Source organism: Vipera ursinii (genome assembly GCF_947247035.1).
Source record: "Vipera ursinii genome assembly, chromosome: 5".
Lineage (NCBI taxonomy): Eukaryota > Metazoa > Chordata > Lepidosauria > Squamata > Viperidae > Vipera > Vipera ursinii.
In genome coordinates this window covers 82,947,112-82,974,823 of record NC_139518.1, presented here as the reverse complement: position 1 = coordinate 82,974,823, position 27,712 = coordinate 82,947,112, and the positions used below count along the sequence as shown (strand labels likewise).

The window sequence follows — 27,712 nt, the reverse complement described above, 5'->3', positions numbered from 1 at the left end:
GGATCCTTTCCCCACTGTTTTCTTTCAGCCTGATGATATCTTGTAAATATTTGGCTTCTGCTTGGTGGCTGCAGCACAAGTCAGTGGTGTTTGCGGAAGAAATATCATATTTAAAGAGCATGTTTCAGTCCCTGTGGTTGGCATTTACAAAGCTTAAATGTACTGACCATCAAAACTTCCAAAGGGGAAGGAGAAATTTGGTTAAAGTGTGGCTGTTCCTGCTATTTTTCTGGATCAAGACACAGCAAGTTGATTTCTTCTAAATGCAGGGTAATTGGGCTCCCTGGTGTCTGTGTGTAAGTAAGACCTAGGCTTAGCCCCTTTGCAAGCATATAAAGGTAAAGGTAAAGGTTCCCCGCACATGCGTGCTAGTCGTTTCCAACTCTAGGGGGCGGTGCTCATCTCCGTTTCAAAGCCGAAGAGCCAGCGCTTGTCCGAGGACGTCTCCGTGGTCATGTGACCGGCATGACTAGACACCAAAGGCGCACGGAATGCTGTTACCTTCCCACCGTAGTGGTCCCTATTTTTCTACTTGCATTTTTACGTGCTTTCGAACTGCTAGGTTGGCAGAAGCTGGGACGAGTAACAGGCGCTCACTCTGCTATGCGGCACTCGGGATTCAACCCGCCAAACTGCCGACCTTCTGATCGACAAGCTCAGCGCCCTAACCCACTGAGCCACCGCGTCCCTTTGCAAGCATAGGATAGTACTATAATAGAAGAAACTCTAGTTGAAATTCATGAAGGGGTCACGAGCCATCTGCCATTATTATACTTTTAGCAGGAGTGTCAGCATATGTTTTTCTTCTTTCAATATGTCATTCTACTCGTTGGAGGCAGCCCAGAATTTCACGAAGAGACATTTGATGGGTGAAGAGCGAGAAAATGGATGGCAGGTTCAGGGATGTGTTGACAAAAGGATACAAATGACTATGGAGAGACGCCTCGAAGGTGCTTTTTTCAAACGGCAATTGGACCGTTTTTTCCTGGAGGAAGAAGGAAGTTTCGCTTCTCACCCAAGAAGCTTCATCGGTTCTGGCAGGATGGTGGGGGCGATGGAAGGACTAGTTTGACAGGACGGGGGAAAGAAGTTGGAAGGATCATATTTCTTGGCAGTCACCTGGTTGTTAGCGCTCTTCCTGAGAGCCCTTGAAGCCACTTGGGGGTTTATCTGTGCCTTCGGGGTCACCTGTTTCAGGGTGCCAATACAGGTGGCAGAGATGTGGAGAGAGAGATTTGGCAGTGGGTGCTAAAGTCGCTTGGAAGGAGGAAATGAAGGAAATTACTCACCTACCCATCTTTTTGCCTTTGTTTTTTTTGGGAAGTAGCTAAGTCAACGTTCCGATAGCTATCCCAGCAGGATTAGGAAACTTTTACTGTGGAAATAGCCTTAATGAATCATCCACAGTAAATCAGGCTCTTTTGTAGCCTTTTATGCAGTTATGATGATTCCAACTGGCTTAACTTTCTTTCATCTGGAGTTTGTTTACAAGTTGCCATTATTTAGCAGAGGAGTGGGCCCTGTTTAAAAGAAGCAAAGTGGTTTGTGCTGCTGTACAATTATGTGTGTGTGGGGGGGGAGCACCCTCTGTGAGTCAACAGTATAATTTCAGCAGAGGGGAAATATCAAAGAAGATTTGGGACGATGCTGGCAAGGATGTTCGCCTAAGAGTGCAAGCAAGTGGATAGACTTTGATTCCTTCATGTTAAAGAGTGGCTGCTTTTCTGATGTGTGTGCGCATGTGCAGGTGCGTGCATGTGCGTGTGTGTGTGTTTGTGTGTGAATTAAACATCAGAGCAATTCACATACAACCCAGACAGGCAACATATAGTGTTGCGTTTGAATTAAGTATTATTAACATTGTTAATACAGGTAGTCCTCGACTTATGACCAGAATTGAGCCCCAAAATTTCTGTTGCTAAATGATACAGTCATTAAGTGAGTTTTGCCCCAGTTTATTCCCTATCTTGCCACAGTTGTTAAGTGAACCACTGCAGCTGTTAAGTTAGTAACACGGTTGTTAAGTGAACCTGGCCTCCCCATTGACTTTGCTTGTCAGAAGTTCGCAAGAGGGGATCACATGACCCCGGGACACTGCAGCCGTCGTAAGTGTGAGTCAGTTGCCAAGCATTTGAATTTTGATCATGTGACCGTGGAGATGCTGCAATGGTCATAAGTGTGAAAAATGATCATAAGTCACTTTTCTCAGTGCCGTTGAAAGTTTGAACGGTCACTAACTGTTGTAAGTCGAAGACTATAATAAGTATTAACTGTTACTATTCTATCAAATGTTGCTTATGGATCTGTTTGCTTGGTGGAAGGATTTTGGGATATTATTTGAGAGGTCCCAAGGGGATTCTTTCCAATGGCTTCTCTCTACTTTCTTCCAACTTTGGAAAATATTGATATCCCTCCCTCTCTTTTTTAAAAAAATTAACATTAAAGGTAAGCAGTGGGTGAGGGTAGGAAGGAGCTATTTAGGGACTATCTGCTGTTGCTGCAGTAACCTGTTTTCTTGAAGATGCTTGCAGGTGCTTACCGACAGCTAGATGCTAGAGAGTGTTGTGTTTCTCTTTTTATATTAAATACCTGTATCAGTTTATCAAAATATAAAATACAGAAATACAAAGGGGAAAAATGGGGAAAGCGGGGAGCGGAAGGAGAAAGAGAAAGAGAAAAGGAGAAAGAGAAAAGTGTAGGGTAAAGGGGGAAAGAAAAAGAAAACAGCAGTGACCTCTGATTCCTTTTGGTGCAATAAGCTAAGGTGATAACATAAAACCTCTATTTCTTACTTTTATATAATAATGTATAACAGAGTGAGCGCCTGTTACTCGTCCCAGCTTCTGCCAAACTAGCAGTTCGAAAGCACGTAAAAAATGCAAGTAGAAAAATAGGGACCACTACGGTGGGAAGGTAACAGCGTTCCGTGCGCCTTTGGCATCTAGTCATGCCGGCCACATGACCACGGAGACGTCCTTGGACAAGCGCTGGCTCTTCGGCTTTGAAACGGAGATGAGCACCAGCCCATAGAGTCGGAAACGACTAGCATACATGTGCGGGGGAACCTTTAAGGTAAAGGTAAAGGTTCCCCCGCACATGCGTGCTAGTTGTTTCCAACTCTAGGGGGCCGGTGCTCATCTCCGTTTCAAAGCCGAAGAGCCAGCGCTTGTCTGAGGACGTCTCCGTGGTCATGTGGCCGGCATGACTAGACGCCAAAGGCGCACGGAACGCTGTTACCTTCCCACCGTGGTGGTCCCTATTTTTCTACTTGCATTTTTACGTGCTTTCGAACTGCTAGGTTGGCAGAAGCTGGGACGAGTAACGCGCTCACTCTGTTATGCGGCACTCGGGATTCGACCCGCCAAACTGCCGACCATCTGATTGACAATCTCAGCATCCTAACCCACTGAGCCACCGCGTCCCTTTGGGGGAACCTTTACCTTTATACTCACCATTTCTATAACAACAAACCTATCTAACGAGCAAAACCCAAAATCAAAGTTTCATATTTTTTTCCCCACCTCCAGCACAAAAGCCCCCAAACGCTCTCTTAGCAGAAAGAAAATCCTTCCGTTTTTTGTGCATAGAGAGTATTCTTGCCGCTCCACAGTCAACGTTTCTCAATCCTGGCCGGTTGACAGGTGGGCTTGACTGAGGAATTCTGGGAGTTGAAGTCCTCCCACCTTGAAACATGCCAAGCTTATGAGAGATGCTGCCCTATAGGCCTTCTCCGCTCCTTCCTGACAAATGAAGAAGTCCCCCTCACTTGGCAGTTCGGTGCCTGTGGCTTCTGTTGCCAGGAATCTCCAGCTTTTCATTGGCAGACAAGTCCCTGCGCTGAGTTGTCCCTCCAGCCCACAGACAGTCGGAAGAGGCTGTTCGAGGCTGTTCTGCCGAGGGAGAGGGTCAGCTCCTGTCGCTTCTCCCGCTCTCTCTCCCGGCTAGCCCTGTTTTAATTGGCATTGGCTAGGATCTGATCTCTTGAAAACAAAGTGCTACAGTCCTCACTTGCTGCATCGGTGGCTTGCATTCCTCCCCCACCGCCTGAGGATGGGCTTAACTGCTTCGCCACCAAAGAGGATCAGCCATGGCCAAGTTTGAAGGAATCTCTTGAGAATCTGGAGAAAGAACAGAGGCATCTCTCGAAAGCCCTTCTGGAAAGTTTGGATGGCTCTACTTTAAGTCAGCTGGTTTGTTTTCCTCTTTAATTCTTCATTCCAAAGAAGAGGAAATTGGACGATCTCCCTGGCAGCTAAAAATCAGGTACATTAAGAGGACTTCTGTGGACTTTTTTTTCTCCTTTTCCTGTTGTGATCTTCGGTTATAAAATCCTGCTTCCTTCATTCTGCAATCTTAATGGTGATTATGGTGACAGCCTCTTCGACTGTCTGTGGGCTGGAGGGACAACTCAGCGCAGGGTGGGATTGGAAAATAAATTTTTCTTGACGCACGTTTCTCTTACTGTCTTCAAAAGTTGTTTTGGGGCTGGGGGATGTTTTGGGCAAACTTCCAACAATATAAAATCTCGTTTCTTCTCATAGAATTTGGAAGAATTTCTTTGACAGTTGTTGCTCGTTCTCTTAATGCTGGGAATCTAATCTCTTCCACATTTTATGGCGGTAGTAAAACTAAATGACTGCAAGAAAGTTGCAATTTCATGTATATGCTGCAGCACCATATAATACTAGCCATAATAATTCACATTCTGGCAGATCATGAGATGTCACTGAAACATTGGCATAGCTTGGAAAGTTAAAGAAAGCATGTATACTGTGTCTTAAAGAGACCATTGTGTCTATTGTGGCTAATGGGCCATGATATATTTTTAGATAAAAGAGAGTTCCTCAGTCAGAATGTGATTTATTCTGATTATTGCAACTTAGAATTTAGGGTAGTAGAAAAACTGCCAGAGAGACTCTTTATGTTATCCACACTGACTGGATACAGTAGATTTGCAGCCAGAATTTAATGATGTTGATTTGGAAATAAATCGTGATGATCCCAGGGCAGTGCATTTCCAAATGGATTTGATTTGTGCCTTCTTTTTTTTATATTTCTTCTCTTGCCAAATTAGGAAAATTCCCAGCTGCCTCTGGCAAGCATTTTGTGCCTTCTGAAGAGTATTCTAAACTAGTTACCAAAACAACATACAGTCCGGTAGGAGGGAAAAAAAAAGGAAGAGTAAAAAAAAATCACAAAGGAAAAATGGGTTCCCTTTGTGGTGATCAGGGTAGAGAGAAAAATGCCTTCTGTGACATTTTGATAAATATTTTAAGAAATGCTGTTTTGGCTGGAATCCTCAGAGAATTTATTTTCCCCGGGAATAAACCCCAGTGGATTTATTTATTTATTTATTTATTTGTTTTATATACCGCCCTTCTCCCGGAGGACTCAGGGCGGTGTACAGAGCAATAAAGTAAGAATACAATAAAGCAATAAAGTGAGAAAATTTAAAACCCAAATCCATCAGGCCAGGCCGGCTTGTTGGAATAGATAAGTTTTTAGATCACGCCGGAAGGAGCGAAGGTCGGGGGCCATCCGGATTTCAGCCGGTAAGCGGTTCCAAAGGATTGGCGCACCCACCGAGAATGCTCTCCCCCTGGGGGTCACCAGCCGACATTCTCTGACTGGTGGCACCCTGAGGAGGCCCTCTCTGTGGGAGTGCACAGGACGGAGGGATGTTGACGCTGGCAGTAGGTGCTCCCGTAGGTAGTCCGGACCCATGCCATGTAGGGCTTTGTATGTCATCACTAGCACCTTGAATTTCACCCGGAAGGCAACTGGAAGCCAGTGCAGCTCACGGAGCAGAGGTGTAATATGGGAGTATCGGGAGACCCCCAAAAGCACTTGTGCAGCTGCACTCTGCACCAGCTGAAGCTTCCGAGTGGTTCTCAAGGGCAGCCCCATGTAAAGAGCGTTGCAGTAGTCAAGGCGAGAAGTCACAAGTGCATGGGTGACTGTACGCAAGGCATCCAGGTCCAGATAGGGTCGCAGCTGGCGCACCAGATGAACCTGGGCGAAGGCCCCTCTAGTCACAGCTCCTATATGATCTTCTAAGGAGAGCTGTGAATCTAAGAGGACACCCAGATTGCGAGCCTTATCTACGGGGGGTAATAACTCGCCCCCGATATTAAGAGATGGAATAATCTGAATATCCTGACATGCCGGTATGTACAGCCATTCAGTGAGGAGCCAGTTCTGTGTTGCTTGGGAAGACACTGCAAGGATTACGGCACAATGTAGTGTATTACAAAGGCTCAAAGAGCCTTGGTGGAGCAGTGGGCTAATGCCTCCTTAAGTAACACCAGCTGCCTGCAATTATTGCAGGTTCGCATCCCACCAGGCTCAAGGTTGACTCAGCCTTCCATCCTTCCGAGGTAGGTAAAATGAGGACCCAGATTGTTGGGGGCAATAAGCTGACTTTGTAATAATGCCGCTTGGGGGTGTGTGTGTGAAAGCCCTAATAAGCAGGCATATACATAGAATGAAGGCTATTGCTGAGCACATTTGATTTGTGCTTAGATTGTAAGCCGCCCTGAGTCTTCGGAGAAGGGCGGGATATAAATGGGATTAAAATAAATAAATAAATAAAATAAATTAATCTGTGTTTAGCAAAGGAGAATGGTGGGTTCCTCTGTTACAGCAAAATAATTAATAAATAAAACAGCACAGCATCTTGGAACAGTTGATTTATTATGCCTTAATTTTTTGTAGGCTAGAGCCTATTTTGTCGGTGGAACAAAACTGTCCTATTTCTACAAATTCTTGCGCTGTTTAAAGTCGTTCGCCTCCTTTCTTGGGGAGATAGGATATTTGAGGGGGGGGAGGGTTGAACATCCTGACTACAACCTGCCATAGCTTTGATCTCCTCACCCCCACCAAGCATTCAGTTTTATTCAGAATGCCAGATGGATGGGGCACTGGATTTCATGATGCTGAGAGTGGAGAACACAGAATAATGGAATTAGTAACGACATTAGAAATTACTGAGTCCAGTGGTCCCAACCTTTCTGACTTGGCAGCCCGGTGGTTGGTGGGGAGAGAACAGGGGAGGATGGTGCTGTGCAAGTGGCAAGTGTGAGCATGAGCATTTGCTGTTCGTGCAACTGGAACTATGGGCACGCTTACCTACCGCTTGTGTGGCCCGGTTCTGAATGGGCCACAGCCCTGTGGTGGGCCACGGCCCAGTGGTTGGTGACCCCTGATCGAGCCCAGCTCCCTACTCGCCACAGGTTCTTCCAGCTAGAGCATTTCTGATAGGTAACTATTCAATCTCTGAATTGAACTTTGTAAAGAAGACTTTGCCACTCTATACGCCTGCGTACAATGGCATGTGGGGCATGTAGAGGAGGAAGAGATGCTGATCAGATAAGAGAGGGCATAGCCTGCAACTGTATAGTGGGAAGAGATTCAGAAAAAGACTTAAATACTTAAGTGTAATGAACGTTGAGAAAATTTTAACCTGTAAGAATGTTTTGAACGTTGTGGGGAAAACAAATTTAAATAAGAATTTTGTGGTCAGAAAGGCCCAACGGAGACTCCACTTCCTTACAAACAGTGAGGGTCGGGTCTGCTTTGTCCACCCCCCTGAAGCTTTATACTGGCATGCCACAGGGCTGTGTGCTTAGCCCCTACCTGTACTCTTTATACACTTATGATTGTGTATCATCTGACCCATCCACTGCGATAATCAAGTTCGCAGATGATACAACTGTGGTGGGTCTTATTACAGGTGGGGATGAGACAGCATATAGGGCGGAGGTACAAAAACTATCCATATGGTGTAGTAACAACAACTTGCACCTAAACATCGGCAAGACGAAAGAGATGGTGTTAGACTTCCGGAGAAAAAAGGAGGAACCTGCCCCACTTCACATCGGAGAGAACTGTGTAGAGAGAGTTTCCTCCTTTAAATTTCTGGGAGTCTACCTCTGTGAAGATCTGACCTGGAAAGTTAACACAACTCAGGTGGCTAGAAAGGCCCAACAGAGGCTTCACTTTCTTAGGGTCTTGCGGAAGAACAGGGTAGAACAACAGCTAATGACCCTCTTTTACCGGTCTACTATAGAGAGCGTCCTCTCGTATGGTATTGGTTTGGTATGCTGGTCTGACAGCCGCGGATAGGAAAGTATTACAGAGGGTAGTGAGCACAGCACAAGACATTGTGGGCTGTCCCCTGACACCACTGGATGACCTCGCCAGGGCTCGTTGCCTTGGAAGAGTGAGGAAGATTCTCAGGGATGACTCACACCCTGGACAGTATCTCTTTACTCTCCTACCATCCAGTAGGAGATACAGGAATATAGCCAGCTGTACCAACAGGCTGAAAAATAGCTTTTATCCGTGGACTGTTAGGCTTTTGAATGGGACATAATCTTATGCAGAATTGACTTGGGAGGCCGGTGTGTGGTGTAGTTGGTTCACATGGTGTGGTAGGATGGAGGGTTTGTTGTCACTGTGTGTTGGGGGGAGAGAGCACAGGGGGAGGCTCAGCTAATCTCAATGTACACATGTTGTACTTTGACAATAAAGGTCTATCTATCTATCTATCTATCTATCTATCTATCTATCTATCTATCTATCTATCTATCTATTTGTAACTCAGGGTTAAAATGAGGGGTCCCTGGTACCCCCCGAGCTTGGTTGTTTTCCTGCAGATGTTTCATTACCCAAACTAGTGTGGGGAGTCAGCTCCCCAGAGAGGGAAATATTGAAAGGGCAGGAAAATATATTTCCTCAAAAGATCTTAAAGAAGCAGGAAAACATGCCCAGTTTTTCTTGATAGCCCCAGGTCCCCCTCCCCCAAGCAGAAACCAGTTCTGTACAAATGCAGATGTAAATTCAGGAAAGTTGCAGGCCCCCAGCTGGGAGATTAAGAAGACAAAGACACCTAAAAGAGCCTTGGTGGAGCAGTGGGCTAATGCCTCCCTAAGTAACAGCAGCTGCCTGCAATTAGTGCAGGTTTGAGTCCCACCAGGCTCAAGGTTGACTCAGCCTTCCATCCTTCCCAGGTAGGTAAAATGAGGACCCAGATTGTTGGGGGCAATAAGATGACTTGGTAATAATGCCACTTGGGGGCCCCCCAAAAGCCCTAATAAGCAGGCATATACATAGAATGAAGGCTATTGCTAAGCACGTTGATTTGTGCTTAGATTGTAAGCCACCCTGAGTCTTCGGAGAAGGGCGGGATATAAATGGGATTTTTTTAAAAATCTGCATACCTCACCCAAACTCCAAGGAGTCATCAGCCCAGCCCCAGGGAAGCAGGACATGACCTTTGGACATAATAGGATTAACCCATCACCATCAAAATACCATAAAGGCACACTCTGACTCAGGTCAAATGTTCATGACACAGGAAATAGCCTCAAACAGGAACAGGAAGCAGCTCCAAACAAAAGGCTCCAGAGGGTATAAAAACCCATTCCCTACATGTGTTCAGTCCCCCCCTTTTTTTGCCAGACATCTTCCTGTCTGGTTCTCCTCTCCAATAAACTACAACCTTCTTCCCAAAGCAGTTGCCATGTTTATTCCCAGCTTGGATGAACCACGATGAAGACCTTTCTTCCAACACTAGGTAATATCACCTAGCACTGATGATGTTACCTACTTTGGGTAGTGAAACGTCTGCAAGAAAACAACCAAGCTCAGAGAGCACCAAGGACCCCATTTCTTCCTTCCCAGATGTAAATTGTTACATTTCATTCTGTTCAGGGCTTTTTTCCTCATAGAACGCTCAGAACGGAGTTCCGGCACCTTTTTTGGATGGAACCTTGTAGGGTTGTATGACATGTGTGAGTTCCGGCACCTTTTTCTTTTACAAAAAAAGCACTGATTCTGTTCAATCACGTCCTGCTCATTTCAACCTGCTGTCATCCATAGAACGTCTTGAATCTGCGCTCTCTCCTCTAAAATGTAAATTACCATCCCAGCTTTCAGATCTCCCCATTGTTGAATATGATGTACTGTATATTTGAGTAAGAAGGGATAAAGGCTTAGTGAGGAGGAAGATGACAAAATGATGGGCAAGGACCTGTGTAAGCTATCATCTTCAGCTCTGTCTGTCCATGAGCTAAAAATGTGTCTGCCTGGGGAGTGATAATGTATCCTTCATGGGTATAATGAAGGATACTTTATTGTACTTTATTACAATAGAAGCTCTTGTTTAAGCACCAAGAGTGGGTAAACCGAAGAGAGTTGAGGGAAGGTATATTTCGTGAAATGCTGAGATTAATTTGCATGCACCGGTTCAAATGTGAAGAATGTGTGAAATGGTTTGGATTATTCTTGACGCTAGCCGCACTCCAACAGTCACGGTGTGATATCCTATCCTCGTGTCATTGACTAAATCTAGCTTTATCATCAGGGGCTGGTTTGACATCTGGAAAGTCTTTAACAAATGGGTAACAACTGCACATTTGTCACGAAGCTCAGGACTTTCTCCGCTCACAAATACATCTGCGGATATGGAAGACCCAACTCTGCAGACGTGGTGGTGGGAATTTCAGGTCTTTTGTTGTGTTCGGGCATTGTGAGAATTCAAGTCTAGCCCATCTGGAGTTCCCCAGTGCAGAGAGGGCTGGTTTAAATATTGCCAAATTGAGTCTTGAGATTAGCCATACATGGTGAGGTTGAGGCCTGGCTTATGTTATTCACTGTGTGTTTTTCAGAATCCTATAATTATACTACACTTGATCTTACCTAAGAGGCCACAAAGGCAATTTATTATAAACATGTCCTATTGTTTCTTTTACATTTCTTCGTATTTTTGTGTCAGTGTTATAGATTTGATATGGTCGATTGACTTAATAAAATATCTCTTTCTTTTTCTCTGTCTGTCTCTCTACCTTTCTATCTAATCTATTTCTCCATCCATCCGTCTTCATATCGTCTATCTCCTGTCTTCCATCATCATCAATCGTCTATCATTATACTTCTGCATTGAGGGTTGTTTTTTTTAATCCCATTTATATCACACCCTCCTCCAAAGACTCAGGGCGGCTTACAGTCTAAAGCACAAACCAATGTGCTTAGCAATAGCCTTCATTCTAGGTATATGCCTGCTTATTAGGGCTTTCCCCCCCCCAAGCGGCATTATTACAAAGTCAGCTTAATTGCCCCCAACAATCTGGGTCCTCATTTTACCTACCTCGGAAGGATGGAAGGCTGAGTCAACCTTGAGCCTGGTGGGACTCGAACCTGTACTAATTGCAGGCAGCTGGTGTTACTTAAGGAGGCATTAGCCCACTGCTCCACCAGGTTAATGCAAATACCTATTGTGGACTATATTTTTGACTATCCAGATGATATATTTTTTCTTGCTTAATCCTCCCCTTCAAAACTGTGGAAAGAGCCCCGAAAACCCAGCAATTCAATCCCTGAGCTTCATATATTCTCTGTTATAGCACACTGTAGTTTTTGGAAAATGATTGTGGGGATGTCCTCAATAACAGAAGGAGGTGTGTTGGCCTTGCAGACCTTCCATACTTCTACTGTGTTTTCTACCCTGAATGCAAACCTCAGGGTTTTACTATATGTATACAGTAATTGGTGTGTACCAAAAGAGTAACCATTTCAAAAAATGAAGATTACATCAAAGTCCACTCTGTATCCTGAAGCTTCTGTAATTGATTGTGCTAGTCCTGAGCTACAGGACTTGATGTTTTTTTTCACAAAGCCTTTGAAAAGGATCTAAGTGCGTTCCTGGGGCTGGTTTTAAGGGGCAGAAACTGACCGATCCTCATCTTCCTGCTTTTGTGACAATGGGCAGTTAAGGGTTGCATTTTCTTCCTTAGGATGCTTACAAGCTGCATTCACACATCGCTCGGAGTCTCATGTGATTTGTTTGATTTGGACTTAGCTTGTTATGTGATGAATTCAGCAAGCTGAGGTGAATTCACTGGGCCTCGATTAAACCAACTGTGTGACTTAGTGTAATGTGCAGCCCCAGACACAGCGAGAGAAGCAGAGTTCAGTTTTTTAACCTCAGGACAGTTGCCGCTTAAGCCACTGTTCCTTTATAGATTCCGGATCGTTGGGGATCATTTAAGAAACAGTGGCAGAGGTTTACCTTTCAAGGAAGATGCCAAGGCGGTAGATGGCATTGGCCTTTTAGGATCGACACGAGTAAAGGAAGATGCAGTCAAGAAATATGTCTCAAGAGTAGTGTCTTGTTAGAGCAGCCATGAAGGCCTTGAAAAGATGCTAAACTACTGTGATGTGTCCATCCTTATAAAGACCAGAACCAAGCAAGCTATGGTATTCCCTGTGTCACTCTATGGAAGCAAAAGTTGGCCTTTGAAGAAGCAGGATAGGAAGAGTATCGATGCCATTGAACTTTGGCATTGGAGAAGGCTCCTGAGACTATCGTGGACAGCCAATAAAAGAAACCCATGGAACGTCAGACAAATCAAGCCCGAGTTCTCATTTGAGGCACAAATGAGGCAGGCTCAAATTATTCTACTTCGGATGCATGGGATGGCCCAATTCTCTTGAGAAGTCTCTAAGGCTGGGAAAGGCGGAAGGAAGGAGGGGCAGCAAAGTGGACGGACTCAGTTACAATGGCAATGAGTGCACCATTGGGAGACCCGAAAGAACAGATCAGAGACAGAGAGTCTTAGAGAAAATCTATGTAGGAGATGCAAGGAGTTGAAAACGAGTTGGAGGCACATAATCCATCAGAAGAGGCCTAACCATTAGACCCAGTTGCCAGGAAGTTCTGCATTGTTCTCTTAAAAACCTTACACGTGCCTTGAAAACATTCATTCATAGCTTAAGTCCTTGCAAAGTGTGGCACAACAGTATCTCAATGCATCGACTCTCAAATCTGTGTTTTGTTTCCCCTTGTATTTCCCCAAGAGGCTGAGGATTGAAGCACAAGTTTCATTTTTCTTTTTTCCAGATTTTTGCTGTCATCAGCTGTGTTTTTGCAGGCAGATAAAGTGTTCTTCATCACCTTTAAATAAAGAAAGATCCTGCCCTTGTTTTCCTAGGAAATTAAGGAAAGCAATATATGTGTGCCCATATTTTGGATGGGTTTATTTCAGAGCTCTGCAACTTTTCCGGCTTGGCGGTCCGGAGTGAAAGAGAGGAGCGGGGAAATGGGTGTGCACGCGCACATGCACAAATGGCTGCATATGCATGGGGGCGGCACTAGCGCATGCACAAGCAGGTTGCGCACACCCATGGTGGTGCTGGTGGCGCTGGCACCCATCCGCATGCATAAGCGAGCTGTTGGCGCTCACGTGATGTTGGCAGTAATGCTACCACCCCATGCTTGTGTGAACGGGGCCACTAGTACCCACGTGATGCTGGTGGCATCGCTAGCACCTTGCGCATGCATGAACGGGGGCACTAGAAGCGGGGCGGTGTGCGCACATGTGCTTGCACTCGCCAGCCACTCCCACGGCCCAGTGGCGAACAGGCCTGGTACCTTGCCACGGTCCACAGGTTGGGGACTCCTGATTTAGGTGCAATTCTCATATGTCTCTTTTTCTTCCAAACTCAAGGGTATGTACTCTGCATGACATTTTCTTTTCCAAACTTCTGCAGAATGACCTTGTGAGATAGGAAGCAGTCAGTGGGTGGTGCTGAATAGGAACAAATCAGACCTGCACACAGTTAATAACTGTACACAGTGCTGAGTATACAAGCTTAGTGCAAAGGATATTCACAAGATTTTTGGTCAATAAGTGTTTATTTAGATCAGGGGTGTCAAACTGCCGGCCCGCGGGCCGGATGCATCATAGCAAAACCGCGCCCACCCCATTGCTGGCAATGGCAAAAAAATTGCGATATGTCATGACACGTCAGGTGACGTTGCGAGTTTGACACCCCTAATTTAGATCTATACAGGTATTCCTCAATTTATGTCTACAGTACAGTTGGGAGCAGAATTTCCATTGCTAAACAGGGCAGTTGAATCACGTGATTCACTTAGCAATTGCAGTGATTTACTTAACAACCATGGCAAATAAGATTGGAAAACCGGGCATGCAATTGCAATTGCTAAGCGAGTCATGTGACCATTGAGCAATTCTGCCTCCTCCAGTTAACTTTGCTTGTCGGAAGCCAGCTGGGAAGATCACAAGGGGCTTCCAACTTGAATGATGACCCCAGAATGCTGCAGGCATCGCAAATACATGCTGGTTGCCAAGCAAACAAATTTTGGTCATGTGACCGTGCTGCAAGAGTCATAATGTGAGGACTGGCTTCAAGTCCGTTTTTCAGTGCCATTATAACTTCGAACGGCTGCTAAATGAAAGGTTGTAAGAGGAGAACTACTTGCAGTGAGTGACTTAACTGTCAATATATACCTAATAAGTTAAACTGTATAAACGTTTAACAAAAAATAACTTCATTATATAAATTTCAATTTCTTTTATCTGCAACTGCCTAGGTATTGAAGCTATGCATCAGGGAATCGGATCACTCCAGAGAAGAAGAAAAAAGACCATTGGACATTAACTTTTTCCTTATGTTTCAGGGCATCCTATGTTGAAAAATCCAAAGTAATCTAGTGGGATTCATACTGAGGGTGAACAAACTTGAATTTAGATTGCTTCAGAAAAGGATTGAGGCAGATTACACAGAATGAGCTTATCATTTATTATTACCTTGTATTCAGAAGTGTAGCTGGAAAGGTGCTATTGGATTTGTATCCCTCTAGTAGGATCACAGACATCTGATTGATCCCAGATTAAACAGGGCTTTGATCTGCTGGTGCTGTCTGATGCTCTAATGCCTCTTTTCCCTTTTTTATATCTCCGTGAGTTACTATTTTAAAAAGTCGACTTCACTTTTCAAATTCGGGCTTCTCTTTGTGTTTCTTCTGTTTCATGTAAGTGTTTCTTTCTGTACATTGTTTAGTATTACACTTAGCCCTTGAGCTGATCCAGCAGAGTTATTTTACTCACCAAACAAAAGAATTCCTGTATTTCCTTCCCAGGAGCACCTGGCTGACCATTGTTAGGAAGAAGACAGACCAACTTCAGTGGTGGGGATTCAAATGTGGAAACAACCAGTTCTCTGTGTGGATGCCGCTTCCGGAAGTCCATTCTAGGCCTGGGCAACAAAAAAATTAGCTACCGGTTCTGCCGAAGTGGTGCGAACTGGCTGAATCCCACCACTGACCAACTTGGCATAATCTTCACTTTCTAAGCTTGGAATGGAAACTCAGCTCCTTTGGTGCAAGTCCATAAGACGCTGTTGTATTGTGTACGTCTTAAGAAAGATTAAATCTCTGTCATGACAAGGCCAAATGGGTGCATAGCTATAAAATATTAAAATAAGCAAAAAGAGAGTGAGAGTACAGATAGCAGCAAATCCTGGCTTTGGACTATCTGCCAATTTCTCTGAAACCTTGGCAGGAATGTAAGGCATCTTGGACAAACTATTATGCTTCCAACTTATCTGTCTCTCCGTCTGTCTCCTTGCTTTAGCCTTGACTTCTATTAAAATCTACTGCATTGTTTTATATGGAAAATAAAATGCATTACTGATTTTAAGCAGTCAACTGCAAAAACAAAGAGAACGGAGGCAAGTTTGGAAAATTAAACCTGATAAAAATATAGCATGCTGTTCCTCAGGGAGTATATGATATTTTGCCGATTGTAATTTTTGTTTTAGTGGAAGCTATATTTTCAACTGAGCAAAAGTTGAAGGGCATGAAACATTGGCTTTGTCCCACGTTGCTCAAAACCTCATAGATTAAAAACATCTGTAATTTACTTCATCTCTACATGAATAATATAACCTTTTGATAAGAATAGTTTTCTCAAGAACAAATGAAGGCAGTCTTCTTTTTGTGTGCATCCACCGTAGACCCAATAAGTGAGTACTATTTATTTTAAATCAAGTCATCCAGGGCTTTACCTATTCCTGGTTGAACCTATTGGTCAGGTCAGGTAATCCTTGACTTAACCACTGTTCGTTTAGTGACCATTTTAAATTACAACGGCACTGGGAAAAGTGAATTATGACCGTTTTTCAACTTATAGGTCTTGCAGATCCCCCCAGTCACATGATCAAAATTCAGATGTTTGGCAACTGACTCATATTTATGATGATTGCAGTGTACCGGGGTCATGTGATCACCTTTTGTGGCCTTCTGAGAAGTAAAGTCAATGGGGAAGCCAGATTCATTTAACCATGTTACTAACTTAATGGCACTGGTTCACTTAAACTGTGGCAAGAAAGGTCACATACAATGTGGCAAAACACACACTTAACAAATGTTTCACTTAGGAACAGAAATTTTGGGCTCAGTTGTGGTCGTAAATGGAGGACTATCTGTATGTGCTATTTAAACTTTTATAATTCTCATTTTTCTTAGGAAAAAAACTAATTAATGAGGCCTACGGGCAACACCTGTAAATAATGATTTTTGGCGATGTTTTCTAACACCAGTCTCAGCAGATGCTTATAGTTAGGATCTTTTTATATAGCAATCATGTAAGGAAATAAAATAATTTACTCCTTTTGTTCAGCCAGCATTCCATCAGTTCTAAATCATTGCTTGGATTCCTCAGTCACAGGAATATTACAAGAGTTAAAACCATCTGGGTAACTGTGAGTTATTGTATCTCTTTCTTTTTTTTCCTTTTCACTAATTAAATCCGCCTTGTAGACCTGCTAATAGTTATAAGGAACATAACTACTGTAGATAAATTTGTCAGGACAAATTGAATTTATGTCCTCTTCAGTGTCATAGAATGTTTTGCTGAACTGGAGGTTCTCTGAATAATTCACAGCTGAATGGTACAACTGTTTTAAAACATGCACTTTTAATTATTGCAAGTTTTCTAGCAAACTATTGTGGGAAGAATCTAGAGAAAGAAATATTTGGGGGAAATATTAAAAAGGCAGAATATATTTCCCCAAAGGAATAATGGAGTAGATCAGGGGTGTCAAACTCAATTTCATTGAGGGCCGCATCAGCATTGCGGTTGCCCTCAGGGGGCCGGGTGGGCGTGGCCAGGGTGGGCGTGGCTTACAGGGTGGGCGTGGCTAGAGTGTATGGCCTACGGGGTGGGCGTGGCCAGCTCTACATCGTTCGCATCAAGGGTGCCTATGGGGGCCTGGGCAGGAGTGGGACAGATCTGAGGGTCTCTGGCAGAAGGAGGGTCTCTGGGCCAGGGCCAAGGCAGTGGGGGCCGTTCCCTCACTGTTTCCAGGATGGCTTCACGGGCCACATGAAACCACTTCGTGGGCCGGATCCGGCCCCCTGGGCCTTGTGTTTGACATGTCTGGAGTAGATCTTAAAAGACAGAAACCAGCCCCAGCCCTTCTCCCCCAAGCAGAAAACTCAGCAGAGGCCAGCTTTTACAAATGCAAATTCAATAATCCTTTCAGATAGGTTTGAGCCTTCCAGCTAGAAACTGAAGAAATTAGGAAGACAAAGACCCCTAAAATCTACACACACACACCCAAACTCTAAGGACAGGAAACATAATAGGATTAACCCATCAATACCAAAAGGGCACGCTCAGACTCAGGTCAAAGTACATGACACAGGAAATACAAAGTCTCAAAAAAGGAACAGGAAACAACCTCAAGAGCCCCAGAAGGTATAAAAGCCCACCACTCTGCTCCATGTGGTCAGTTGTCTTTTCCAGAGCCATCTTTCTGTCTGGCTCTCCTCTTCAATAAATTACAACCTTCTTTTTAAAGCAGTCTCCATGTTGTTTATTCCCGGCTTGGACTGGGACCTGATGAAGATTTTTCTTTCAACACTGTATTCTTTTGGTAATGCAGATACAGCTAGTCCTTGACTTTTGATTACACTTAAGACCAGAATTTCTGTTGCTAAGCAAGGCATTTGTTAAGTGAGTTGTGCTGAACTTATGATCTTTTTTGCCATTGTTGTTAAGTAAATCACTGCAGTTAAGCAAATCTGGCTTCCCCCATTGACTTTGCTTTTTGGAAGCCAGTTGGGAAAGTTATGACCATTGCTGCACCTGTTATGAATATATGCTGGTTGCCAGGCACCTGGGTTTTGATCATTTGACCATCGGGATGCTGTGACAGTTGTAAGTGCTATGATCTGTTCTAAGTTCAAGGGCTGGTTGTAAGTTAATTTTCCAGCACCGTTGTAATTTTGAACTGTCACTAAACAAAAGATTGTAAGTCAAGGACTACCAGTTCAGTCCATTCTGAGCTAATTGTTGTTGCTTCCTACATTTGTTTTCACGATTCAGGATAAATTTTCAACATATTGTAATCAAATCCCCAAATGTTCTAGTATTAGTCCCTATTTTGCTATTAATGTCTGTTGAATTCAGAGCACACTTAACATTAAGGACACATACACTTTATTTCCAAAGACGTATTCAGGTAATTCATTGGGAGACCGTGTTTGTAGTTATTTTCCATATGGCCAGGACTTCTGGTGGTTGAGGAGATAAATGTTGGAAACCTTGCTTTTTCCTCTTGTACCAGAAGAAAACTACAGGAATGCTGAAAAGTTTCTTTTTGTGTTTGACAACCTGAGAGTAGGTAACTCTTCTCACACTTGTCTCTAGATGTCTTTACCCATAAGGTTGTTAATCCATTTGGCGAAAATTAGATACGTGGCGGGATATCCAGAGATTATATTTGTAGACAACAATTCGATCATCAACCCACCAGCCCCCTGACCTTCTTGCTTTTACACGACTATAGATGTTATTCAGGAAACGGATGATGATTCTGAAGAAGCAGATAAGTCTACAGTAAGTAGAGAGCCAGTTTAGGCTAGTGGTTAAAGCGCCAGGCTAGAAAGCAAGAGATCACCTTAGCCGTGAAAGCCAACCTTGGGCTAGTTACTCTCTCTGGGCCCAACCCATCTCACAGGAGTGTTGTTACGGAGAAAATAGGAGTAGGAAGGTGTATTGGATATGTTATTTGTAGAAATAATAAAGGTGGGGTACAACTAAAGATAAACGTCTCTTGACTCTTGTGACCAAGCTACTTTAAATCCCAATATTCCAACCTTTATAGGTATGATCTGGTAAAGCATTTGTGATTTTAGCGCATTCCCTGATGGAAGGAGGGCAATGCTGAATTAGGCAAGCTTAGCTCCAGAATAGAATAGAATACAATACAATAGAATGGAATGGAATGGAATAGAATAATGGAATAGAATAATGGAATAGAATAGAATAGAATAGAATAGAATAGAATAGAATAGAATAGAATAGAATAGAATAGAATAGAATAGAATAGAATAGAATAGAATCTGAAAGGGACCTTGGAGGACTTCTAGTCCAGCCCCCTGCTCAAGCAGGAGAACCTATACCATCTCAGACAAGTGACTGTCAAGTCTCTTTTTAAAAATCTCCAGTGACAAAGCACCCACAATTTCTGGAGGCAAGCTGTTCCACTGGATAATTGTCCTCACTGTCTGGAAGTTTCTCCTTAATTCCAGGTTGCTTCTCTCTTTGACCAGTTTCCAAGAGAGAAGCAACCTGGAATTGAGGAGGAACAATGTTGAAGAGCCATGACTTTTCTCTGTAAGGATAACTTGTGATGTTGTAATTCAGATAACATTCGGTAATTGGTGATCAACTGATCCCTTTAGACATAGAAGCTCAATGGGTGAATTGAGGTCACTCATAATCTTTCAGCCGAGCCCATTAAGGGTATAAAATTGAGGTAGAACACAATTCATGATGGATGAGCTCCTGGAAGGAAAGTAGGATAAGAATAAACAAAGGCATAAATTTAAAGTATATAACAAACAATGTTCCCCAGTCATTCAGTGGGTAACTTTTTTTCTTGTGATGGAAGACCGTCTATTCATCCCTTCTTCTTCTTCTCAACCATGGAGTGTTGAATTGCCTTGTGATGTTTACCAGGCTTGTGTTGCACTCTGAATAATTTTCCTAAAGGGGAAGAAGTGTGTTTGGATTAAAATTGTTCTTTGTGCATTTAAATAGCCCCAGTTTTTTGCTTTCACAAAAATGATTTGCAGAATTCTGGCCCCTTAATTGGAGCAATGTGAAAAAGATGACGAGCCCCATAAACATGATCCTTGTTGCTTTCGGGATCTCTAATTGGCAGGAGAAGTCGTGGTTTTGCTATGAATAGAACAAAAATCATATGTTGAGCTTCTAAATATAATCCTTTTATATGCAGTGTGTTGTCTCCGAGCCAAAGTTTACATACATGAATGGTTTCATATTATCTGAAGTGCTATAGAGGTTCCACCCGCTTTTTGGCATGCGTTTCCTATTATTCTAGATCAAGAAAACTTATAGATGCAATATTTAAGCAAATGAAAATGTGCAAAATAACAGCAGCCTTTTAGATGTCAAGATTAAGAGTTCTTGAAACTCTTAAAACCAAATGATAATATTGTCTCTATAGGCTTGGGATGATTGTTGTTCTTATTTCAATGCGTACTTCTATTTTTTGGCAACTCTGAATGGCAGGAAGAACAGAGAGATAATAACCATCTTTCTTTACGGAGCATTGCCAGCTTTACAGGGGCACAGAGACTTAAGTTTTTTTCTTTCAATGAAGTCATAAATGAATAGAAATTGACACAGTTTCTACATGGTACCAGCTAGGCACATTTTTCTGTGAACCTGAATGCATACTTGCAGTTATTCACAAATTCAAAATAAGAAAATGAGCGCGGCGGAGGCAGACTTTTGAACATGTTTCCACTTATTATACTGCTTGATTATTGTTTGTGTGTGTTTTTAATTATAACCCCAAACGGGACCCAGAGGGCATAAACTTCTCTAAGAAGCTGTAATTCATTTTAAAAACAAGGGGAAAACTATGAGAGGATACCCAAATGCTTTCATCTAGTAAACTGAACATTGAAAAATATTGTTAAGAAATAAAATTTACATGGAATGGTTGAAGTCAAGATTAAAAAAAAATCCTTTACATCTCCTGGTCAGAGATGTAAAACGAGGCTTTGATAGACTTGAAACATTTTGGTCTGGTTAAAAAAAGATTGAAAAGTTTAGCCTCTACTACAGACATGTCGAACACAAGGCCCGGGGGCCGGATCCGGCCCGCGAAGTGGTTTCATGCGGCCCGCGAAGCCATCCTGGAAACAGTGAGGGAACAGCCCCCACTGCCTTGGCCCTGGCCCAGAGACCCTCCTTCTGCCAGAGACCCTCAGATCTGTCCCACTCCTGCCCAGGCCCCCATAGGCACCCTTGATGCCAATGATGTAGAGCTGCCTACGCCCACCCAGTAGGCCATACGCACTCTAGCCACGCACACCCAGTAGGCCACGCCCACCCTGGCCATACCCACCCGGCCCCTTGAGGGCAACCGCAGTGCTGATGCGGCCCTCAATGAAATTGAGTTTGACACCCCTGCTCTACTATATACTTACATTGGGAGTAATAAGGTCAAAGGATTTGAAGAAAATAACATCTTATTGATGATGCAGCTCTAATATGATTTCAGATAAGGGCAGTGGTGGGATTCAGTTGGTTCGCACCACTTGGGCAGAACCGGTAGCTAATTTTTTGTTGCCCAGCCCCAGAATGGACTTCCGGAAGCGGCATCCACATAGAGAACCAGTTGTTCGCATATTTGAATCCCACCACCGGATAAGGGTGGTAACTATTGGCACAGGAAAGTGTCTGTGGGCTGAAGATAGAATTGGTCCAGATAAATACCAAGATTTCCCAGAAGCTAATGTCCATTGTCATGGAAGAAAGAGAAGTTGAAAAGAAGTTAGTTATTTAAACAAGGTAACAATCTAGAAGGTACCATCTAATCAAGGAAGTAATACAAAGGTTTTGGAGTCCTCAAACTTGAATATTATTGAAAATTTGTGATTTCAGTCAGGCAGTGTGTGCAAAGATACTCCGGAGTACAGGTGAAACTCGAAAAATTAGAATATCATGCAAAAGTTCATTTATTTCAGTAATGCAACTTAAAAGGGGAAACTAATATACTGTATGAGATAGACTCATTACATGCAAAGCAAGATAGTTCAAGCCGTGATTTGTCATAATTGTGATGATTATGGCGTACAGCTCATGAAAACCCCAAATCCACAATCTCAGAAAATTAGAATATTGTGAAAAGGTGCAGTATTCTAGGCTCAAAGTGTCCCACTCTAATCAGCTAATTAAGCCATAACACCTGCAAAGGGTTCCTGAGCCTTTAAATGGTCTCTCAGTCTGGTTCAGTAGGAATCACAATCATGGGGAAGACTGCTGACCTGACAGTTGTGCAGAAAACCATCATTGACACCCTCCATAAGGAGGGAAAGCCTCAAAAGGTAATTGCAAAAGAAGTTGGATGTTCCCAAAGTGCTGTATCAAAGCACATTAATAGAAAGTTATGTGGAAGGGAAAAGTATGGAAGAAAAAGGTGCACAAGCAGCAGGGATGACCGCAGCCTGGAGAGGATTGTCAGGAAAAGGCCATTCAAAAGTGTTGGGGACTTTCACAAGGAGTGGACTGAGGCTGGAGTCAGTGCATCAAGAGCCACCACACACAGACGGATCCTGGACATGGGCTTCAAATGTTGTATTCCTCTTGTCAAGCCGCTCCTGAACAACAAACAACGTCAGAAGCGTCTTACCTGGGCTAAAGAAAAACAGTCCTGGTCTGCTGCTCAGTGGTCCAAAGTCCTCTTTTCTGATGAGAGCAACTTTTGCATCTCATTTGGAAACCAAGGACCCAGAGTCTGGAGGAAGAATGGAGAGGCACACACTGCAAGATGCTTGAAGTCCAGTGTGAAGTTTCCACAGTCTGTGTTGATCTGGGGAGCCATGTCATCTGCTGGTGTTGGTCCACTGTGCTTCATTAAGTCCAGGGTCAACTCAGCCGTCTACCAGGAGATTTTGGAGCACTTCATGCTTCCTTCCGCAGACGAGCTTTATGGGGATGCTGACTTCATTTTCCAGCAGGACTTGGCACCTGCCCACATGCCAAAAGCACCAAAACCTGGTTCAATGACAGTGGGATTACTGTGCTTGATTGACCAGCAAACTGGCCTGACCTGAACCCCATAGAGAATCTATGGGGCATTGCCAAGAGAAAGATGAGAGACATGAGACCGAACAATGCAGAAGAGCTGAAGGCCGCTATTGAAGCATCCTAGCCTTCCATAACACCTCAGCAGTGCCACAGGCTGATAGCTTCCATGCCACGCCGCATTGAGGCAGTAATTGCTGCAAAAGGGGCCCAAACCAAGTACTGACTACATATGCATGCTTATACTTTTCAGAGGTCCGATATTGTTCTATGTACACTCCTTGTTTTATTGATTGCATGTAATATTCTAATTTTCCGAGATTTGGGGTTTTCATGAGCTGTATGCCATAATCATCACAATTATGACAAATCACGGCTTGAACTATGTTGCTTTGCATGTAATGAGTCTATCTCATATATTAGTTTCCCCTTTTAAGTTGCATTACTGAAATAAATGAACTTTTGCACGATATTCAAATTTTTTGAGTTTCACCTTATTTCCGAGTTAGAAGATATCTGCAAGAAAGAGTAGGGAAAAATTGCAAACACACAAAAATAGACTCTTAGTCAGACCTGATTTTTGACAATTTTTACAGTGGTCATTAATTGAGTCACAGAGTCATCATTAAAGCAAAGCACATGGTGGCTAAGTGAATCATATCTTTGTTAAGCAAATCCAGCTTCCCCTATGGGCATTTTTTTTTTGCTGGAAATCAGCAAAAAAAGTCACAAATCGCAATCAAGCGATTGCAGGATGCTACAATTGGTAATAAATGGGAGCTAGTTTGTAAGCATCCAAACTTCAGTCATATGACTCCAGGGGTTGTGTGACTGTTGGAAAGTATAAATTTTCCAAGGCTATTGTAAATTTAAACCAAGGGTCTTCAAACTTGGCCCTTTTATGACTTGTGGACTTCAACTCCCAGAATTCCTCAGCCAGGCATGCTGAGGAAAAGGGCCAAGTTTGAAGACCCCTGATTTAAACTGTTTTTAAACGGTCACATGTTGAGGATTCTAGTAAAGTATGTTTTCCCTTTCCTTTTGGCACATAACTCTTCTTCTGCGTAGAGTTATATCCTAAGTTACTTGAGAGTCACTTTGATGTAGTTAAGGCACCAGGCTAGAAACGGAGAGATTGTGAGCTGTTCTCTTGTCTTAAGCATAAAGCAACCTGGGCCAGACATTCTCTCTTAGCCCTAGGAAAGAAGCAATGGCAAAGTACTTCCAGAAAACTCCAGGCGGTCACCAGGAGCCAACACTGACTCAAAAGAGGCACGCATACATGAAAAAAAACTTTTATGTAATTTTGTCTTTATATTGAGAACAGATGTTACTTGCACAGCTTGCCCAACTTCATTGTTCTAAAGTTGTAAATTGAAGGGTTTCCCCCCTCCCCCTTGCAACTGTTTCAGTTTAGCCCCTAATCCAGTTTACGGAAGAGATGATCCAGTTTAGAATAGTTATGTAAGCTTTTAAGTTGAAGTTATAACATTATGGCTTGCTTGATATGTAACACCAGAACTGGCACTTGCTAGGAAACAGCTGCACCCCATTTCCTCTGTGTGTGTGTGTGTGTTGCTTGTGTTAGTAGATCAAGATAAACCTTGGCTAGTTTATGGCTAAGCAAAATGATTCTCCTTTTCTTTCTTTCTTTTTTTTTAATTGAAAAGTTTTACAATACATTTTATTTTTAACAAAACAAAACCCCTCCCAACCCCCTCCCCTCTCCCCAACCCTCCCCAACACCTCCCTCCCTTCCCCCTCCCCCCTCCCCGACTTCCCAGAGTTAAATACAGGGTATAAAAATACAAACAATCATAATCTACCTGATGCAAACAACAATAAACTATTAAATCTATCGCACTTTAACTCTTATAAAATGACTACAAGCAATATAAATATCACATCAATACTTATTCAAATGCTAGATGAAACTTTTTAGTCCCATATTTATTCTGGATGTAATCAATCCATTTTTTCCACTCCACAGTATATCTCTGTTGCGAATGGTCTTTCAAGTACGCCGAGATCTTTGCCATTTCCGCCAGGTTGGAAACTTTTAAAGTCCACTCTGCTATAGTCGGCAGTTCCTCCTTCTTCCAATATTGCCCTACTAAAAGTCTTGCTGCCGTAATTAAATTCAACATCAATCAAAATGATTCTCCTTTTCATATACAAGAAAGCTGTGCCATGGGCCTTCGTGTTATTAACAAAGAGTTCGGTTTATTGATATTGTGTTGTCAGAAATAACCCCAGAGATCTGTTTTGTTGCTGGTTCAACATCTTTTCAACAGCCCGTTCTCTTTCGTTCCAGTCTTCGTGCTTAATGTAGGGATTAATAGTCTCTTTCTTCATCACGTGTTCTGCTTTTCAGCTTCTTCAGTTGAAAACACGACCTCTGATGCTAAAGCCTTTAACTGCTACTAGAGTTTCTTGACTTAGCTTAAACACAGTTCAGGAGTCAAGAGAGCAGTTACTCTAATGGTGTCGTTCTGGAACCTACTGGATTTTATACTTCTCCAGGTGCTGCAACACAATGATTTTTGATTATTCAAATTGGCGTTGGCGCACACTTAAATGGTGTTTGCAGATGATTTCATTAAATGTGCAGTTTAATGTAGGAAATAAAGAGGAACAGAGTGGCAGCTTGCAAGATGGGGAGATGACACGGACTGGAAAAATGCAACTTTTCCTACTTCTAAATTATATAAATACTGTGAGATGCCACTACCACAATAAGAGGTTTGTAACTTCTGACATATGGCATATCATGTATCAGGAAGATGGCTTATAACTGTTTGGTAGACGCCCTGGTAATAACAGTTCTGTTTTTTTGCAGCGGAAGAAGTATTCGTTCACTCTTAAAAAAAATCTTACAAACTGAAGTAATGTGATCTGGGAAGAGTTGCTATATAATTGGGCCATGTTGCAGAATTGTGACTTATTTGTCTTAGAGCAATATTTCATTTATTTGCTCCCTGGAAATTTTGGGTGCAGGCAGGGAAGAGAGGGAGAGGCAGAGGAATTGGTGCCGCAGTCCTTGGCTTACGACCATAGTTGAGCCCAGCTTTTCCAGTGCTAAGCAAGACAGTTGTTAAGTGAGTTTTGTCCCATTTTACAACCTTTTCTTGTCACAGTTAAGGGAATCACTGCCGTTGTTAAGTTAGCAACATGGTTGTGAAGTGAATCTGGCTTCTCCATTGACTGCTTGTTAGAAAGTTTCAGAAGGTGACCACATGACCCCGGGACACTGCGACCGTCTTAAAAACAAACAAGCCTCTGAATTTTGATTAGGTGACCATCGGGATGCTGCAACAGTCATAAGTGTGACAAATGATGATGTCACTTTTTCAACATTGAACGGTCCCTAAATAAATGGTTGTAAGCTGAGGACTTCCTTTATGAGACTCCTTGCTGGATTTGTTTACAATTCTGCTATGTTAAGAAATAGCAATAGGGCTTAGACAATAATAATAATAATAATAATAATAATAATAATAATAATAATAATAATAATAATAATAATAATAATAATGATGATGATGATGATGATGATGATGATGATGATGGAAGGGACCTTGAGGTCATCTAGTCCAACCCCCTGCTCAGGCAGGAAACCCTATACCATGTCAGACAAATGGCTGTCCAGCCTCTTCTTAAAAACTTCCAGTGTGGGAGCATTCACTGCTTCTGGAGGCAGGTTGTTCCACTGGTTAATTGTTCTAATTGTCAGAAAATTTCTCCTTAATTCTAGGTTGCTTCTCTCTTTGGTTAGTTTCCATCCGTTGCTTCTTATCCTGCATTCAGGTGCATTAGAGAATAGCTTGACTCCCTCTTCTTTGTGGCAGCCCCTGAGATATTGGAACACTGCTATCATGTCACCCCTCACCCTTCTCTTCATTAAGCTAGACATATCCAATTCCAGCAATCGTTCCTTATATGTTTTAGCCTCCAGTCCCCTAATCATTTTTGTTGCTCTTCTCTGTATTCTTTCTAGAGTCTCAACATCTTTTTTACATCGTGGTGACCAAAACTGGATGCAGTATTGCAAGTGTGCTCTTACCAAGGCATTGTAAAGTGGTATTAAGACTTCACGTGATCTTGATTCTATCCCTCTGTTAATGCAGCCTAGCACTGTGTTGGCTTTGTTGGCAGCTGCAGCGCACTGCTGGCTCATATTTAAGTGATTGTCCACTAGGACTCCAATATCGCTCTCACAGTTGCTACTATTGAGCAAGGTACTACCTATACTATACCTGTGCATTTGTTTTTTCTTGCCTAAATGTAGAACCTTACTTTTTTCACCACTGAATTTCATTTTGTTAGATAGCGCCCAGTGTTCCAGTCTGTCCAGATCCTTCTGTATTTTAAGTCTGTCTTCTGGAGTGTTGGCTATTCCTGCCAGCTTGGTATCGTCTGCAAATTTGATGAGTTCCCCATCTATCCCCTCATCCAAATTATTGTTGTTGAAAAGCACTATACTGCTTTATAGTGCTTAACAGCCCTCTCAGCAGTTTACAGAGGCAACGTATTTGCCCCCAACAATCTGGGTCCCGATTTTACTGACCCCAGAAGGATGGAGGGCTGAGTCAACCTTGAGCCAGTCAGGATCGAACTCCAGGCAGTCAACAGAGTTAGCCTGCAATACTGCATTCTAGCCACTGCGCCCCCATGGCTCCTGCCACCAAATGCCTGGTTTCAGAAGGATTCTTAGATGCTTCTTGTTGCATGTTTAGCGTTCTGCAAAAAAAGATAGAAAGCTCTTGCCGATGTTA

At 43.0% G+C, this 27,712-nt stretch overlaps 1 protein-coding gene across 1 annotated transcript in view; it reads left to right on the top strand.

The window, feature by feature from the left end:
- The first annotated feature begins 4,041 nt into the window (after positions 1 to 4,041).
- Positions 4,042 to 27,712, top strand: part of PALD1 (phosphatase domain containing paladin 1) — a 141,813-nt gene continuing 118,142 nt past the window's right edge. The window contains exon 1 of the mRNA XM_083364774.1: positions 4,042 to 4,263. The gene's annotated coding sequence lies outside the window, so the exon portion shown is untranslated. The remainder of the gene's footprint in view (positions 4,264 to 27,712) is intronic.